Source organism: Lissotriton helveticus, chromosome 8, assembly GCF_964261635.1.
Source record: "Lissotriton helveticus chromosome 8, aLisHel1.1, whole genome shotgun sequence".
NCBI lineage: Eukaryota > Metazoa > Chordata > Amphibia > Caudata > Salamandridae > Lissotriton > Lissotriton helveticus.
In genome coordinates this window covers 1,444,972,033-1,444,991,132 of record NC_136069.1, presented here as the reverse complement: position 1 = coordinate 1,444,991,132, position 19,100 = coordinate 1,444,972,033, and positions in this window count along the sequence as shown.

Below are 19,100 nucleotides of genomic sequence, written 5' to 3'. Positions count from 1 at the left end.
TTATGAGAAAGTAATTGTTTGGATGAAAAACAAAATTCCACCCAAAGAAGTTGATTGGGTTAAAATAGAAAGAACAGAGCAGGAAACAAAAGAATCAGTTCATTCTTTTTATGAAAGGCTACTGTTGATCTTTAAACAATACAGTGGTTATGAAAAATTAGATGAGAAAGACATGAGTCATTTTATCTATAGATTTGTTTATGGACTAAAACCTGAAATTGGAGAAATGATCAGAACTAGTATTGTCGGATGGCAAGCACTATCTATAGATGATATTCTGAGAAAAGCAAAATATTGTAGCGATGAATTAGAAGTAAAACAGAAGAAGCTGAAGGAGAAAGCCATGTGGGCTCAGGTAAAAGTGGCTGAGCAACAGATTGCCAGCATGGGAAATAAGAACACTAATTTTGTTCAAACTGGAAATACGAACCAGATACAAGGAAAGTTTAAAGGTAATAATTTCCAAAAGAAATTTAGCCCAAAAATAGAAGAGCTGAAACAAAGATTACCTTGTTTTAATTGTGGCGAAATTGGACATTGGAGGGACGAGTGTCCTCATCCTCCTAGAAACTTAAAGAATCCCTTATTGAATCCACAGATGCAGAATGGTGTTAACGTGCAGCAACAGCTACAGATGCAACAGGGGTTAAATGAATTTAATATTCAGCGACAATTACAACAACAGCAACAACAACAGGTGAATAATCGACAAGACCAGTTGCCACAACCACCTTTTCCGAATTGTGGGGGAGTTCAAAAATATAATCCAAACGTGGGATTTCAGGGATGTGAACAGGTAATAAAACCACAAAAACAGCAAAAGCAGCAAAGGGTTCAAATGCAAAATGCTTCACAACAATTTTTATTAACAGAAAGCCAAGACAGTGATTCTGATGATTATTGCTGACGGTGCCCGAGAGAGGAGGAAGAGTGTGTTGTTGGAGCCACTCTTGAGGTTGACCAGTCTGGTCCTTATGTAAACGGAAAAGTTAATGATGTAGACATCACTTTTCTAGTGGACACTGGTGCTACTCGTTCTACTGTTAGATCAGTGGAAATTGAAAACCTACCTCTCTCTGGGGATACCATCCAAGTTGTCGGAGTAAGTAATCAGCAAATTAAAACAGACTTAACTGATCCAGTACCAGTTGAAATTGGAAATTACAGAGACAAACACAGATTTGTGGTTTGTAATAGTAGTCCAGTAAATCTATTAGGTAGGGACATCCTATGTAAAATGAATTGCAGAATATATTGTTCTCCTGAAGGAGTTGAATTACAAACAATGGAGGAAGATGGTTTGTACAGAATGACAATGATGATGATGGAAGCAGAAGAAACAAAATTGTTTCCTGCATTTGAAGAAAAAGATTTACCTGAAGAGCTAAAAGAAACAGTGAAATCTGAAATATGGGATTTTACTGGGAATGAGATGGGTCTGATGAAAAACGTAGATCCTGTTAAAATTGCATTGAAGCAGGGAATAGAATTTCCAAACACTCCACAATATAAAATGAAAACTGAGACAATTGAAGGTATTACACCTGTAATTGAAAAATTAATCAAGCAAGGTGTATTGAAAGAAATGAAGAGTAGCTCTTGTAATTCACCAATTATGGGAGTTAAAAAGGCTAACGGAACATTTAGGATCGTACAAGATTTGAGAAAGGTTAATCAAATTGTTATTCCATGTTGTCCTGTGGTTCCAAATCCAGCAGTAATTCTATTTCAGATTCCATATGATGCTGAATGGTACACAGTCATTGACCTTTGCAATGCATTCTTTACTGTTCCTCTACACCCAGACAGTTATGAAATCTTTGCTTTCAGATTCCAAGGTAAGACCCTTGGATGGACAAAAATCCCTCAGGGCTATACAGAAAGTCCTTCAATCTTTAACGAACTGTTAAAAAGATCATTAGAAGATTTAGACTTACCAGGTAGGTCTACGTTGGTGCAGTATATTGATGATTTGTTAATTGCTGCAAAGACAAGAGAAAATTGTGTAACAGACACAATAATTCTGTTAAATCGCCTTGCAGAAGAAGGACATAAAGTGTCCCCAGCAAAACTACAGTTTTGCAAACAGGAAGTAAAATATCTTGGTCACAGAATTGCAAAAGGAAAAAGACAAGTAACAATAGAGAGAATAAAAATGATTCAAGCAATGTTACCGCCGAGAACACAAAGACAGGTCAGAATGTTCTTGGGAATGGTAGGTTACTGTCGACAATGGATAAGTGGATTTTCGGTAATTGCGAAACCACTACAAAGACTGACCAAATCAGATATAAAAGATCCAATTATTCTCAATGATGTTGAAATGGAATCTTTTGAGAACTTGAAAAAGAGCTTATGCCAAGCTCCTGCTTTGGGTATGCCAAATTATGAGAAAGATTTTGAACTGTATTGCAGTGAGAGAGAAGGATGTGCATTATCTGTGTTAATTCAGAGACATGGGAACCTAAAGAAACCTATTGCATATTTCTCTGCAGTTCTTGATCCAATTGCAAAAGCATTACCAGGTTGTTTAAAAGCAGTTGCAGCTACAAGTATCAGTCTTGAACAAAGTGAAGGAATCATTATGGGATTTCCTGTAAAAGTTTTTGTGCCTCATTCAGTTGAAATATTACTGACAAGAGGTAAGACTCAACATTTAACAAGTAGCAGATTGACAAAGTATGAGAAAATCATACTGGGAGCAGATAATGTTTCGATTTCAAGATGTTTGAATCTGAATCCTTCTACATTACTGCCTGATTCTGAAATTGTTGATGACATCGAGACAGAACATGAATGTTTAGATGTCATGGAATTCTGCACAAAACCAAGAAAAGACATCAAAGACAGACCTTTGCCTGAATCGGATTTTGTCTACTTTGTAGATGGCTCATGCTTAAGATCCGAAGGTGGTGTCTTGAAAGCTTCATACTCAGTTTGTACAGTCGAAGATGTTGAAGAGGCATCATGTCTTGAAGGAGTTCGTTCAGCACAAGTGGCTGAATTGATTGCTTTAATTCGTGCATGTGAAATATCAAAAGATATAAGAGTTACCATCATTACTGATAGTCAGTATGGGTACGGAGTTGTGCATGATTATGGACAACTCTGGTCACAGAGAGGATACATGACATCAACAGGGTCACCAATTAAAAATGCGGTATTCATTAGAAGACTAATTGAAGCAATACAATTGCCAAAAGAAATTGCCATAGTCAAGTGTGCAGCACACACTAGAGGGACTGATTATATTTCCAAAGGAAATGCCTTCGCAGATGAAACAGCAAAGTACTGCGCAAGGAAAAATTATTCTTACAATCGGAATAGAAGTACAGAAACTGATTCAAATTCATTAATGCTAACAACTATTGTAGAAACATGGAATGAGATTAGAGATTTACAAAACGAAGCAGATGATGAAGAAAAAGACCAGTGGTTAAGATCAGATTGTAGACAACGTGATGAAGATGGAGTGTGGGTTTACAAAGATGGGAGAGTAGTTTTACCAAATTGCATGATTTCTGACATGGCCAGATTATATCATGGTCCTGCACATTTAGGAAGAGATTCTATGGTCAGACTGTTTAAAGAAACATGGTTCAATACCAAGTTTAGAACCATTGCAGAATCTTTTTGTCAAAGGTGTTTGTCATGCCAACAAATGAATCCTAACAGAAAATCAGTGGTGGGGACAGGAATAATTGGTCGAGAGGGTGGTCCCTTTACCAGGTTACAAATAGATTTCATTGAAATGCCCTTACACAACTGTTTGAAATATGTACTTGTAATTGTATGCTTGTTCTCAAGGTGGGTAGAGGCTTTTCCTACAAGACATTGTGATTCAATTACAGTAGCAAAACTAATGCTCAGAGAAATCATCCCAAGGTACGGTTTTCCAGTCACTATTGAGAGTGATGGAGGAAGTCATTTTGATAACAAACTGTTGAAGTTAATTTGCGAAGCTATGAGTATTGAGCAGAAAATACACTGTGCATACAGACCAGAGGCATCAGGTGTAGTTGAACAAATAAATGGAACTATCAAAAACAGAATTGGGAAAATGTGTCTAGAGACAGGAGTGAAGTGGACTGATGCTCTTCCACTTGTTTTGATGTCAATAAGAAGTACACCAGATAAAAAGACAGGTTTGAGTCCTCATGAAATTTTGATGGGAAGAGTTATGAGGCAAGCTTTTGTACCTGTAGGTAAACTGTTGAGCATAAATGACAGTGCAATTTTGGATTACTGTAAAAGGTTATCTGATATGGTAACTTCTGTATCTAATCAGGTGGGAACTGAAGCACAATCAAATGACAAAGTTTTGACACATGATCTGAGACCTGGAGACTGGGTCAGAACGAAAGTACATCGGAGGAGGAATTGTCTATCTCCTAGATGGCAGAAACCTAGGCAGGTAATCTTGATCACTACTAATGCTGTAAAGTGCAGAGGATTGAAGCGTTGGATTCATCCAAGTCATACTATTCCAATACCAACTCCTGAGAATTCTGATGTTGAAAGTGATACCACAGATGACTCTGATTCTGAAGCAGAAGACAGAACAGAAGGTGAAGTAATTCCAGATTCTGAAGATCGACAAGAAAGTCGACATCTGGAAACTGTGCCGGTGAATGGAAATCTGGCAAGAAAAGACTTAGAAATAATTGAAATAGATTCTGAAGGTGAAGAGAATCTGTTAAAAGGAAAGATAACTGAGGATTCGGTTGTCTATATTGAAGACAAAGAAGCTGAACCAAAAGAAGTTTCAGACCAGGAGAGTATCGAAAGGCAGAGAACAAGCTCTGAAGTAAGGAACAAAAATCCGAAATCTGGAAAGCTAAAGGTAATTGAGGAAGAGGAGGAGAACGAATTACCGAGTACCAGTGATGGAAGACAAAGTGAAGTTCCTGAAGGAGTGAAATTGCCATATAGAGAAGTTCCTGAGTCAATTGAAATTTCAGACTACGAAACTGAGGAAAGTGACGTGGAAGGTGGAGGTGAAAACAGAAAGAAAAGGACTTGGAAATCAGAATCGAATAATTCTGAACCAAAGAAAAAGTATGTGAGAAAAGCAGACTTCTGGCCTGGTGGAAGGTTGAGAGTGAGATTAATCAAAAAGCCAATAGAACAAGTTGAAGAAATAAGTAGTCAAAAGAGTCCTGGAACAGAAGTTGGAGTTGGGAGGAAAATAGAAGTGATATCAAGAAAAGGGAAGAGAATAATTAGACCAAACCAGAAATACAAGTCTCCTGAGTGGACTTACTTAGTAATTCCACCTGTTATAGACATATATGATAGTAGTGAAGAAGAAAACGAAATCCAAGAAATTAGTGACAATGATTGAAGTACAAATTTATTAAATTGGCATAAGGCTGAAGAAATCCTGTTAGTTGACACAAGGTCGAAGAAAAACTGTCTAGTAGAAGAAAAACTTATGTATGACATAAGGTCGAAGAAATCTTGTTTAGGGTTATAAAAAGAAAAAATATTTTAAAAGGGGGGTGTATATAAATTTTAAAATTTATTTTTAATTTTTAATTTTATTTTTGAGGCAAAAACTAACCTAAAAATGCCTTACATTAAGGAGAGCACTTCAAAATGCTCTGTTTTTAAAAGATGCTGTAAGATGACTCTGGTGTGTCTGCTCATTTTAGTTCTGCTCTGGTTGATACTAGCTGTGATTATACCTTTAGAAATGAATAGAGAATTACACAAAGTTAACTTAACAAGCAAAGCTCTAGTTAGCCAAACTAAACATAGTGCATCTGCTAAAGTAATTGATCATCAACCTAACATTCATCAAGATAAATCAATAGGTGATTTTTCAAGCAATACATTCACAAAGCTTTTGAGTGAATATGTAAAGGTAATGGATGCAAAGGATTGTTATGTGTGCGTTAAGTTACCCGCTTCTGTTTCTGAGGGAGTAACATATAATATGCTTCCTCTCACTTATGCTGTTACATGTAGTGTATTAACTAGTTTATTTTATCAAACTGGTCGTTTAGAATATTACTATTCAAATTATGATGAGATTTTTGCTAATATCAAGATTGATAATGCTTTAAATAAGCATAAGAAAGCTAAACAATTGAGAGAATATTTCCTTGTTACTAATGAACTCACTTATGAGTATGCTTACAAGAATAATCTAACATGTAAATTAAGTGCTGAAGGGAAGAAATTTCTGAATATGGTTGAGGAGAGAAGAGCAATTTATAAGAGAAATGAATTAGTCAAGCAGACTAAGTCATCATTCTGGCAAAAAGAGGATGAGAAACTAAATGGCAAAATGCTTGAAAATATTGCAATTCACATAGACAAACCTGTTAGTGGAAAGCTTTGCATTAGAAGAGATAACACACTTTTTGATAATTATTTTGTAGGTGCAAGCAACTGTGAAGATACTTATCAGATTATGGGAGGTTGGGGATTTAAAGGTGGAAAAGATCCTATCTTTCCTGGAATTTATTTTGTTTGTGGTGACAAAGCCTACTACAACCTTCCAGACCATTGGTATGGAACTTGTTATGTGGGAATTGTTTTTCCTAAAGTGTTTCATGTTGACAGAGATTCAGAAGGATTATTTAAAATCCATAATTATGTAAATAGAGCTAAAAGAGAAACTTTTACTGAAGTTCTGGGAGATATTTTTCAAGCTGTAATACCTTTTGTTGGTATAACCCTAAATGCAGGGAGAATCAGAAAATTGTCCACTATAGTTGATAGATTATCAACTGACACTGCTGATGGATTTCAATTAGTGAATGTTGAAGTTATTGCAATTAGATCCATGGTAATTCAAGACCGTCTTGCTTTAGACATACTCTTAGCAAAAGAGGGAGGAGTCTGTGGCATTTTACATGTCCAACATTGCTGTACATATATACCGGATGAAAGTAAAAATATTGAAATGTATATTAAGAATATTACACAAATGCATTCTGAAATAATTCCTTTAAAAGAAGAAGATTTTACTGGGAAACTTTCAAATAGGTTTCAAGCAATTAAAAACTGGTTTCATAATATCGGAAGTTCAATTCTTGGCAAGATTCTGGCACCTTTGATTATAATTATATTCATTTTTATTTTGACTAAAGTAGGTTGTTTGTTGCATAAAAGAAAGAAGCATTTGAGAGAAAAGAAGAGAATTTATAAACTCAGAAAAGAAGAGGAAAGGGAGATTGAGTTGCAGGAGTTACATAGAGAGCGTCATGTTAATTGCAAGGATTATGCTGAAACAGACTTTTAGGTTTACTAATACAATGAATTTGAATCGATTTCTTATAAATTAAATTTACCAAATTTTTGAGTGCTGGTGTGGTGATTTGTTAATCACCAGATGAGGGAGTTGATGGAGCGAGATAGAAAACAAAATTTTGTTTAAACTCGCAAAGTCACATTTCCATAACATGAATAAAATTATTAATGATTTGTGATATGTTGTGCTAATACAACCTAGATTAAACTTTACACGTGGGGGGACTAACATGTGTGCTCATAAATGTGCATAAATGTTGCATCTTTTTGTTCGTGCAAAATAATAAAATAATTTATTGTTTTCGTTTTTGTCATTACTAACTGCTGCATATTTAAAATAAGCATGTGCTTGTTTTGCTTATTCTTGTCTGTATGATGTCATTTCTACTATTCTAGGTGCATATGGGTCTCATAGAAAAACGGAGACTGGTAAATATAAACGCTGCTTTATTTGTTTGCAATGGCTAGGTAACATTTTGATTAATCGGGTGGGTTAATTATTTAGTAAACCATGGGGTGGATACAGAATATACTTTATTTCTTACATTAATACTTTTCTTGTGTTTGTTTTATACTAGAAATCATAAGTTGCCTGCTTTTGAGGCCTAACTATTTGAGCCGCACAAAAAGAGCTAATTCATATTTCTGCAGAAAGTCACGAGACGCCCATTCTGAATTAAAACGTTTATTGAAGCTGCATTCGCAAAGCAAAAACTGATGAGCTGACATCATTCTGTCGGACATGGCCAAGGTCGAAAGTGAACTTTTTGTCAGTCCTTAACTTGGCATCCGCGGAAGTTGCTCTGAAAAGCTATGGAAGCTGCGAGGATGATCTGTTACAAAGTTGCAATAGCAGGAAGCCTCTGGCTTCACGTGGAAGAGACAATGGTCTTTGTAAGACATGATTTTGTGGAACTTTTTAAGAATCGGGTGACATGTCACTTGTCACTTTCAGCCAATGGGACGTCGAGTATTTCTGAAAACTTTCCTTTGCTAGTTTAGTTAGCGTAGAAAGGTATAAAAAGTCATGCCCTAAGGGTTGGGCTGGCTGCTGCTTTCTGACTTTCCGATGAGGGTGATGTGCTGTTGGACTTTGCGTGGAGCACGTAAGAATCCTCAAAGAACTTTACTTTAATTTCTGTCTATTTAGCTCAGTTAGGGAAATAGGTTTTAGAAATGCTAAACTTTATATAATTTCTTTAAATTTGATTAAATTGCTTAAATTGTATTTTTCCATATTTCTTACTATCATGCTTGCTTTATAGCAAATAAAATTTCATTTATAAAACTTACAACTTATATACCATAATCTAGAAAATAAAATCTTACTTTTGACAAACAAGCTGGTCTTGGTTATTTAGAAGTATAGGTTACCTTTAGCTAGATCACGTCGCCTATGGTGGTCGTTTAAATGGTTGGGTTTTATTCTAATGACAATATTCTTTCTGCAAATGTATAAATATGTTTATAGTTTGTAAATAATGTGTATATAGATTTATTTGACCACCTGATTCAGTAGGCCCAAAAATATATCAGGTTCATAAATGGGTCCATGTATAGTTTAGAATTTTGTTTATAGGTTATGAAATTGGGTAGCGTAGTTTATGATATATTTTCTATAGCCCGCTGGATCACATGTCATTACATAACAGTAAATTTACCAACGCCCTGGTTCGAAACAAACCTCACAAATTGATTCATGCAGGGGGTTTGTTTTCGTTTACAAAAACTGGACTGTGGAAAGATTTCTGCTTCTACAACAGACACACACTTCTGCCACTCTTTTATGATATTTGAAATCAACAGATGTGAGAGAGCGCAAACTGACCTAAATGTATGAGTGCATCACACTTACCTGTAGCAAGCACAAATCATGAGGAGAAATGCCATGAGTGCTAATAGTATCTGAAATTATATTCTGAATGTATAGCTAATGTAGAGATTTAAGTAGAAGTGGAACTAATACAGAAATGTGTGACACTATATGATTTTATTAGATGTGATTATTTCTGAATCCATGTCGTGTAGCTGCTAAAATGTAAGATGGCATGTGGTTAAACGCAGAATGTGGTAGGCCTCAGGGCCAGAGCTAAAAGGGAAGGTGTTTCTTTTCACGACATAGATTGTACTAATGTTTTGGTCATTGCATTAATGGGCCATGATTTATAGATGTGTTTACTGAATAATAGAATAAGAGTATTAACATGCTTTAATTAATGAAGAAGTTGAATGCTATAATTATTATGAGAAATGCTGTAGGCCTGAAATGTTTTAACGTTGGTTTACACGTACATGTCTGGGCCAAGAAATGTTGCGAACCTTTTTGGAAGTCTATGAGAGTTGGGATCTTGGCTGCAGATGTCTGTCTGCAAGAGAAAAGGGGGAATCCAATTATAAATGAAATGAATAGAGGTCTGTTCAGTAGACGGCCCAGACATGGAGGAGGGTTCCGGAATGTTTAAGGGGTATCAGCGGGCCGGAGAAGAGTCTGAGAAGCAAGGTCAACTCCAACGTATGAGGCCCAACACAAAGCAGCATGGAAAAAGCCAGAAGCTACACCACGTGAGGGGCGTCTCGCGAGGGGCGTCTCAAATGTTGTTGACTGTTTTGTATTAGGGACAGCACCCTTGGGTGGAGTTAGAGCAGATACCTGAGGACCCTTTAGAGAGCGGATGGGTAGGCAGAGAGGGGTCATGACTGGAGAACTATAGGTTTTCACCAAGAGACTTAGAGTGAGTGACTTCCCTTGGGGGTCATTCACTGCTGACACCTTTGTTAGGTTGGGATTTGGTTAAGTAGGGATACCATCTAGAGCAGGGTAGGGACAGCCTAACCTGTGTGTTTTCCTCCAACTTAAATGAAGGAGAGATATGCGTCAATGCTGATAGCTTTATTATTCTTAGAACTTGTGTTAGTAATTTCCGTTGCTCGTCTGAGGGCTTTCAGAGAGCACATGTATGTAGTTGGACCTGTGTATCTCGTGAATCTCATTTTGAGATGCCTGTATTTGCAGCTTATCCTATCCTTACAATAAACTTTTGAAAGCTAGAAGTTGTTTGTGATCTTTTGGAGCGGGGTCCTTTATTGGGTGAACTGGCTTGGTAACAGGGGCACTTTCTTCCTCAAAGACAGGCAACAAAGGTTCAGTCGACCAGATCGAGGTTTGGATCAATAGTGATAAGGTATCGATCAAAATCTCGCCCTTCCAGTTGGTAGCTATAGAGGATGGTTGCTTTCTTGAGGACGGTGACCTAGGCCAGGTTAGCTTACCCCAAGGCCCCTAGAAATCGATGATCAGAAGAACCGCCCGCTGAAGAAGATCCGGATGACGTGAGACAGAAAAAGCAGCAGTATCGGTCGAGAGTGAGTATAAAGGGTCATGCGTGTTAGATTGCGGTGTTTTTGTATTGTATCTATGTTGTAATGTCTGGCGGAGTTGAATGTCTGTAGAGTGACTGTGGAACAGGTTGTGAGCGCGCGCAACCGGTGGAAATCTTAAGTTCAAGGAGAGCTTAAGTGGTTCGGGTGTATCGGACACCCAGAGTAATTGTCAAATAGTGTGAAGGGGGTCATGAGGTACCATTGATCACCCGAAAGACCGAGATAGGGGGAACGTAAGAGTGAGTGCGTGAGTAACGGACGCTGGTCGGAGGTTACTGTGTGTGTAAGCAACCTATCAGAGAGACGATAGACATTTCGTCAGTTGTGTTGACAATTACATATAGACTGTGGACGTACAGTCGAGGGAAGTGACCGCTTGGTCGGAAGTAGTCATTTTTCGGTGTATGAATGGGACGCATGCATGACCGGGAGACGAGTTGAGAAAGGAGGGGTGCTGCTGCGAAGCGGAGAAAAGTGACGTCAGGAAGTGTCGCGCAGTGATTGGCTGACCGGAGAAAGACCGCGCTGCGATAGGCCAAGTTAGCAAAGCCGCGACAGGATTGGTGGATTGTCATCAGGAAGTAAACAGAGTAGCGAGGCTGGATATTGTGCGCATAATTATGAAGTGTTTTAAATGGCTGAGAGCGGTGTTTAAAAAAGAGAAGCGGGGATCGTATGAAGGGGAAGAAGCCCCGCCGGAGGGTACGCCGGCTCGTTACATGGCAGTGAATGTTGGGTTGCATACGATCCTTTGGATATCAGAGTGGAGTAAGATTACGGAAGGAAATGAGGAACTGACGTTCCCGAAGTACGGGACGTTCAGATTAGAGGTGTTACATCGATTAAAATCAGTCATGACCTCAATGAGACCCTTGCCTAGACCGACCCAGTTTGAAGCTCTTGATGCATGGATTAGGGCAGCGCATGAAAAGAATATGAACAGACGACAAGAAAGGGTGAAACGATCGGTAAGGGCAGTGCAGGATGCCAGGTGGGATGCGGATGCTAAAAGATGGAGAGTGCATAACATGGAAGTAAATAAACTGTACCCGGTGTTAGAGGTGCCCGGAAATAAAAGCCCCCTAGAAGAAGATGATGAGAGCGAAACAGAGGATAGCCTGATAAACAGATTATTGACCGACAGGCCACCCCCGTATAATAGAGCAGGGGGAGAGGTCGAGCATAGTGAAGGAGAAAAGGGGGGCAATGCAGGAGAGCATGGACCGCTTCCCAGTTCAGAGTGGGATCCTGAGGCAAAGAAAGAGCTGTCCCAGCCTAGTCAGGTGCAACAGGTAGTCGGGAGGTTTGTGGTACAAAGAGCGCCGGAAACGGAGAGCGCCACATCCTACGCATTACCAGATGCACTACAGGTACCTGTTACCATAGGTCCTATAATATCGATATATGACCAAGAGAGAGCAAGAGGGGAAGAACGGGTACGGAAGGACAGAGAAAGAGCAGGGACGGCAAGGAGGAACGATACGATTAATTCCCCAAGTCAGATGCCGATACCAAGAGAGTGGAGCACCCCGATGCACACAGCAGGGGACCCAGGAGGGGATCCCGGGGGCCCTAGATGGCCAGCGGATCTAAGGGGATGTGGACGAAAATCCTTTCAAGAGCTAAATGAGTACATGAAGAAGTGGGATGAGGCAGTGGAGGCTCACAAGAGCATCATAGCTGCAGAAGCTGAAAGGGAAAGTCAGGACAGCAGAGCTCGGACTCACTGCGGGGCTGGGGAGAGCAGCCCGGAGTGGGACTGTAGAGAGAGAGATAGTAGGGGAGTCACCCATTGGGCCCGGAGTGGAGGTAGAACAGACCTGGAAAACGGGGGCCCCGGGAATGGGAGGGTGGCGCGCCCAATACTCAGTGAAGAGGAGAGGAGAGCGCAAGAGTACAGAAACAGCTTTAAGTGTCCACACTGTGTGCCCGGCACCAGAGAACTGAATGGGAGTTGTGAGAGGTCGCACCATAGTCCCTGTGATGACGGAAATGAGCGCAGCCCAGGGAATATGGGGAACCAGGAAGGATCGTATCGGATACTGAGCGATACTAGGAAAAGGGAGAGTAGCGACCAGAGGGAAAATAACAGAGAGGCGTACGGTGAAAGGAGAGAAGAAGAAGAGAGTGGGCAGAGCAAGAGTGGGGGTAACAGGCCCGTGTTCCATCACCTTCCAAGATCGGATGGCCGAGCATGGGACCTGGAGAGATGGGAGCAAGGGAAGGCACTCATTAACTCTCCCGAGCCCAAACGTAGAGCTCGAAGTTGGGATGGTAGGGAGACCAGTGAGCCCCCTTCGAAAGACATATTGCGAGCTGAGATAAAAGCTAAGAGACTCGATGTCGCCAGCTTAAGGTCAGACCTGGATGACATGATAGATGGTACCCTGCCTTTAGAAAGAATGGAAATGTATGAGCAGGATGAAATACTGTATATGGCAAAGGACATCACTCGAAAAGCGAGAGCAATCCATGAGAAGTTAGTCGAACTAGCAGGCAAATATATGGTGGACCTGTCAAGAACCAAAGCATTACAGGGTAACCACAGGCTACATTACACAGATCGAGACCTAGATGAGAGGAGAACGATTGGGCTGAAAACGCACATAAGGGAACTGATCACTGGAATAAGGACATGGAGGGCACTAGATAAGTGGGAAGAGAGGTGGTCCAAGAAAGGGACCGGCAGGAGAAGCACGCTTGGTATGACACCAGGAGGACTGCAGGGAATAGAAGCATACCCTTTGCGTGAAGTCGCAAATGGGAACTATGTGCATGTCCCTTGGAGTAGGGGAGATTTAGCTGCTTTTACCACCTCCTTCCCCAAATTGCGGGAAAACCCAGTGGAGTGGTACAAGCAAGTCGAGAGATTTGTAAAAATCTCAAAGGTCCTATGGATAGATCTGAACACGCTGTTTGACATTGTAGTACCAGGAGATCTGTGGACAGCATGCAAGGTTAGCGCTGAGTGGCCCACAACGGAGCCAGAGAGAGATGCTAAGACTAATGGGCCGTCCGAGATTGTGATGGCAAAATTCGAGAGAGTGATGACTTGGCTGAAAGAGAAAGTGCCAATGCAAGACATAGATTGGGTCAGAATAGACCGAACCAGACAGGAACCCAAAGAGACCGTCCACGAATATTACGAGAGATTGCTGAAGGCGTTTAAACAGTATAGCGGCTTGGATGTAATGGATCCAAAAGACATAGGGCAATTCGTGTCCAAGTTCGTCCTGGGATTGAGACCGGATATTAGTTTAATGATTCAGCAACACTCGATTTGTTGGCAAAGTAAACCCCTAGACGAAATACTGAGGTATGCCAGGTACTGCTGTGATGAGATAGACTCCAAGGCTAAGAAACTAAAAGAAAAGTTGATGGTGGTACAGATGCAGGCAGCAGGAAAGGGGGGACAGCAGCAACAGCAGCAAGGAACAGGTACAGGAGGAAAGAAGCAGTACAGTCAGAACAAGGGCAATGAGGAGAGTTCCACCTTTAGACCCAGAATAGACATAGCTGCCTTGAAGAAAACGACTAGGTGCCACCAGTGTAACGAGGTGGGGCATTGGAAACGCGAGTGTCCCTACAATGTAGAGATAGGAGAACAAGAGATAGAGGAGGAAGAGGTCCAGAGCGCGCCTACAAGAGGGGTGACGCCATACCAGGGAAAGGTGCTCAAAGGGGGGGGGGCTCCTCCCCGAGCCCAGTTCCCGCAACCTCCTCGAGTAGGGACTATGGGTAAGACCTATAGACAGATGCCCCTGTTTGTAGAAGGAGAAGAGTGCTATTATGTGGACCCATTAACCGGACAGAGAGTGGAAAGAGAAGACTGCACCCTCGGGGCAGCCTTGGAGGTGGATCAGAGGGGACCCTATGTCGAAGCGGAAGTAGCAGGGTGCCCTACGACATTTCTGGTGGACACAGGAGCCACTAGATCCACGATCAGATCAGCTGCAGTTCCAGACCTGCCCATGTCTGGAGAGACCATACAGGTGGTAGGGGTCGCAAACAGGAGAATAACCAGCCAATTGACAGAACCGGTACAGGTGAAAATAGGGAAGTACAGCGATGAGCACCAGTTTGTGGTTTGCGATTCAAGTCCTGTGTGTCTGCTAGGCAGAGACCTGTTGTGTAAATTGAATTGTACAATATACTGTACACCTCAGGGAGTGGAGGTATTGACCAATGATGATGACGCAGACTTCAAAGTTGCAAACTCAAGAATATGCGTGGAGCTGTACCCTACTTTGACAGTAGATGAGCTCCCCTGGGACTTGAGAGAGACAGTGGCACCAGAAGTATGGGATTTCACTGGGGAAGAGATAGGATTGGTCAAAGGGGTGGACCCAGTGAAAATTGTAGTGAAACCGCATGCTGAGTTCCCAAGAACACCCCAATATAAATTGACTCCAGAAACGATTGCAGGCATAAAACCCGTGATCGAGTCCATGATTAAACAGGGAATACTGAAAGAAATCGTGGGTAGTCCATGCAACTCCCCGATTATGGGGCTGCAGAAACCAAATGGGAAATTTCGGATAGTGCAGGACCTCCGAAAGATTAATAACATAGTCGTTTCGTGTTGTCCAGTGGTACCGAATCCATCAGTGATACTGTTTCAGATTCCATTCCAAGCTGAGTGGTTCACTGTGATCGATCTTTGTCAGGCTTTCTTTTCGATCCCTCTGGACGAAGAAAGCCATTTTCTTTTCGCATTTAAGCTGGAAAATCGCGTCCTAACATGGTGTCGTATTCCTCAGGGGTATACAGAGAGCCCATCGATCTTTAACCAGCTTTTGAAGAAAAATCTTGAAAGTCTAGTGCTGCCCCAGAAGTCAGTTCTGGTCCAGTACATAGACGACCTCCTCGTGGCGTCAGAAACAGAAGAAGCTTGCAGGGAGGACTCCATTGCTTTGTTAAATCACCTAGCTGCCAATGGGCACAAGGTGTCCCCGGGAAAGTTGCAGTACTGCCTGACAGAAGTGCAGTACTTGGGACACAGAATAGAGAAAGGCAAACGGAAGGTGTCACCAGACAGGATAGAGGCGATCATGAAAATGAATGCGCCTAAAACACAGAGAGAGGTCAGGATGTTCCTAGGGATGGTGGGTTATTGCCGACAGTGGATCGCGAACTTTTCACTGAAAGCAAAGCCCTTGCAAAAACTGACGCACAAGGAGGTGAGCGATCCGGTACCATGGGACAAAGACTGTTTGATGGCATTCCTACAGCTGCGAGAGGACCTGTGTCGGGCTCCGGCATTGGGAATGCCTGATTACAATAAACCATTTTTGCTTTACTGTTGTGAGAGAGAAGGTTGCGCGTTGTCTGTGTTAGTCCAAATCCATGGGAATGCCCGTAGACCAGTTGCTTATTTCTCGGCTACTTTAGACCCAGTAGCCGCAGCGTTGCCCGGATGTCTCAAATCCGTTGCTGCAACGGGTGTCAGCATTGAAAGATGTGAAAATATCGTCATGGGGCACCCGTTAGAGGTGTGCGTGCCCCATTCTGTTGAACTGTTGATGACCAGGACCAAAACACAGCATCTGACCAACAGCAGGCTCACGCGCTATGAGCAAGTTATTCTTGCTGCAGAGAATGTGACCCTCAAGAGATGCTCTGTTTTGAACCCTGCCACCTTGATGCCACTCCCAAATGATATCGAGGATGATGATGAATGTACAGACCATGACTGCCTCGATGTGACTGAACTATGCACCAAACCCAGACCCGACATCGTAGATGAGCCACTGACCGACCCAGACGAAATTTTCTTTGTCGATGGCTCATGTGTAAGAGACGAAGTTGGGCAGTTGAGAGCAGCTTATGCTGTTTGTACAATTACTGGAGTTGTGGAAGCTGGGTGCCTGGAAGGAGTACACTCCGCTCAGGTAGCCGAGATTATTGCCTTGACACGTGCTTGCTTGGCAAGCAATCAAATTCGAGTCACCATATACACCGACAGCCAATATGGTTATGGGGTGGTTCATGATTACGGGCAGTTATGGTCTCAAAGAGGGTTCATGACCTCTTCAGGCTCTCCCATTCGCAATGGAGAGTTTGTGCGCCTGTTGTTAGAGGCGTTGCAATGCCCAGCAGGTATAGCAGTTGTAAAGTGCACCGCACATACCAGAAATGAGGACTTCGTTTCGAAAGGCAATAGATATGCTGATGAAGTTGCGCGGTATTGCGCGGAACAAGGGTACTCTTTCACAGAGGTGGAAGTGGGTGGAATAAATGTAAGAACTGAATTAGCCATGATATTGGAAACTGTTGATACTTGGGATGAACTGTCAAACATGCAAGAAAATGCTCCTGATTCTGAAAAAGAAACATGGGAAAAGGCAGGATGTGTAATGGGTGAGTCCCATTTTTGGGTCTCAGCAGACGGCAGAGCAGTGTTGCCCAATGAGATGGTGAGTCCAATGGCCAGACTCATACATGGTCCCGTACACTTGGGGAGAGATGCTATGCTGAGAGTGTTTAGACAGACTTGGTACAATCCTAAGTTTAGAATAGCAGCAGAAGCAGTGTGCCAGCGTTGTGTGACCTGTCAGCAGCTGAACGTAGGGAAAAGAACACCAGTTGCACTGAGTCACATAGGAAGGTCTGGAGGTCCATTCAATCGAATGCAGATAGATTTCATTGAAATGCCAAGGTGCAACCGCCTCCGCTATGTCCTGGTGGTTGTTTGTGTATTCTCCAGATGGGTTGAGGCATACCCTACACGTAGGTGCGACACCCTCACAGTGGCCAAGTTACTGCTTAGGGAACTCATTCCGCGCTTCGGGGTGCCGGCCTTTTTGGAATCAGATAGGGGAACGCATTTTAACAGCGAGCTTGTGAAGATGATTTGTGCAGCTCTGAATATCGATCAGAAGTTGCATTGCAGTTACCGACCAGAAGCCTCAGGAATTGTGGAGCAGATCAATGGCACGATCAAGGCCAGAATAGCAAAAGTTTGTTCCTCAACGACCCTGAGTTGGCCTGACGCCCTGCCATTGGTTCTCATGAGCCTTCGTAGTACCCCAGACAGAAGAACGGGGTTGTCACCGCATGAGGTGTTAATGGGGAGAGCAATGAGGCTGCCATCTGTCCCAACTGCTGCACTGTTAAATATCACAGATGATATGATCCTGGATTATTGTAAGGGGCTGTCTGACGCCATTCGTTCTGTGTCCCTTCAGGTGCAGGCTGCCGAGGTTCCATCGTGCCAGGGCCCGTGTCATGACCTGTACCCTGGGGACTGGGTCCTGGTGAAAAAACATGTGAGAAGAAGCTGCTTGGATATTCGTTGGCGTGGGCCCTTCCAGATCATCCTGATCACGAACACGGCTGTGAAGGTGGGAGGCCTGCCCAATTGGATCCACGCGTCACATACGCGAAGGGTTCCAGCACCTCGGGAAGAAACAGCTCCTCTCTCGGATAGACGTCCAACAGAGGACCGAGAAGCCATAGAGGGGGCTAGCCAAGCTGTAGAGGTGCCAGCGGAAGCAGGGAACGAGTCTGACCAAGCTGAGGACGGTCAGTACAACAGCGAAACAGACGACGCTACAGAAGGAGAAAGTAGCTGGGAGTACGAGTCAGACACTGACAGGTCTGACAGAGAGCGAGAACAGACAAGAAGGAGAAGGAGTAGAAGGGCACGTGGAGAAGCTAATTGGCCGCAAAGAAGGAGCTCTAGCCTGAGGTCAACTCCAGAGGTAACCCTTCCTCCGATATCAGAAGACTCAGACCCGGAAGAAGGTGCTCAGGGCGCTGAAGCACCGGACCGAAGAAGGTCAAGAAGAGTGCGTGTGCCTAACAGAAGATACTCCACACCTGAGTGGACATATCTGGCGACAAATGTCTGTGAAACAGGAGACAGGGAGGATCCGAGCGGTGGTGGTGTCCAGTTCTGAGCCCATCGTCACCGTGGAAATACGACTGTTGGTACCCGGAGTCGAACAAGAAGGGTCACTAACATTCATGCTCCCCAGACCTCCCCGCCTCAGCAAGTTAAAACATATGTTTCTCTCAGAATTGCAATTCCCCGACTTTGGTACAACGATAACAGCACATGAAGAGCACAATCTTCGTTTGGAAATACTGAACTTTGCTATCGAAGCTGCAGGCACAAACCTGATAGTAGACTGTTAAAGGACTTTGTAAATAAAGCGAGCAGAAAAAGAAGATTACCTAGCGCCCAGGAAGCAGAGAATTTTAGGGAACTTCCCTTGAGTTGATGGAGAAGGGCTAGGGTTGTCTTTATTGAACTGTTAAAGGACTTTTGCGAAGAAGGTTGTCAGCTTCCAGTTGTGTGGATTCTAAAGACAAAAGGATTAAAAAGAGACTGTAAAGGAACGAGAAGAAAAGAACTTTGTGCCAAGATAAGAGAGAGCTATATTGTCTGACGAAATGGAAGCCGGCACCCAGAACCGCAGAGCTAAATGTATAATAGGTACACTAATAGTAGGAGT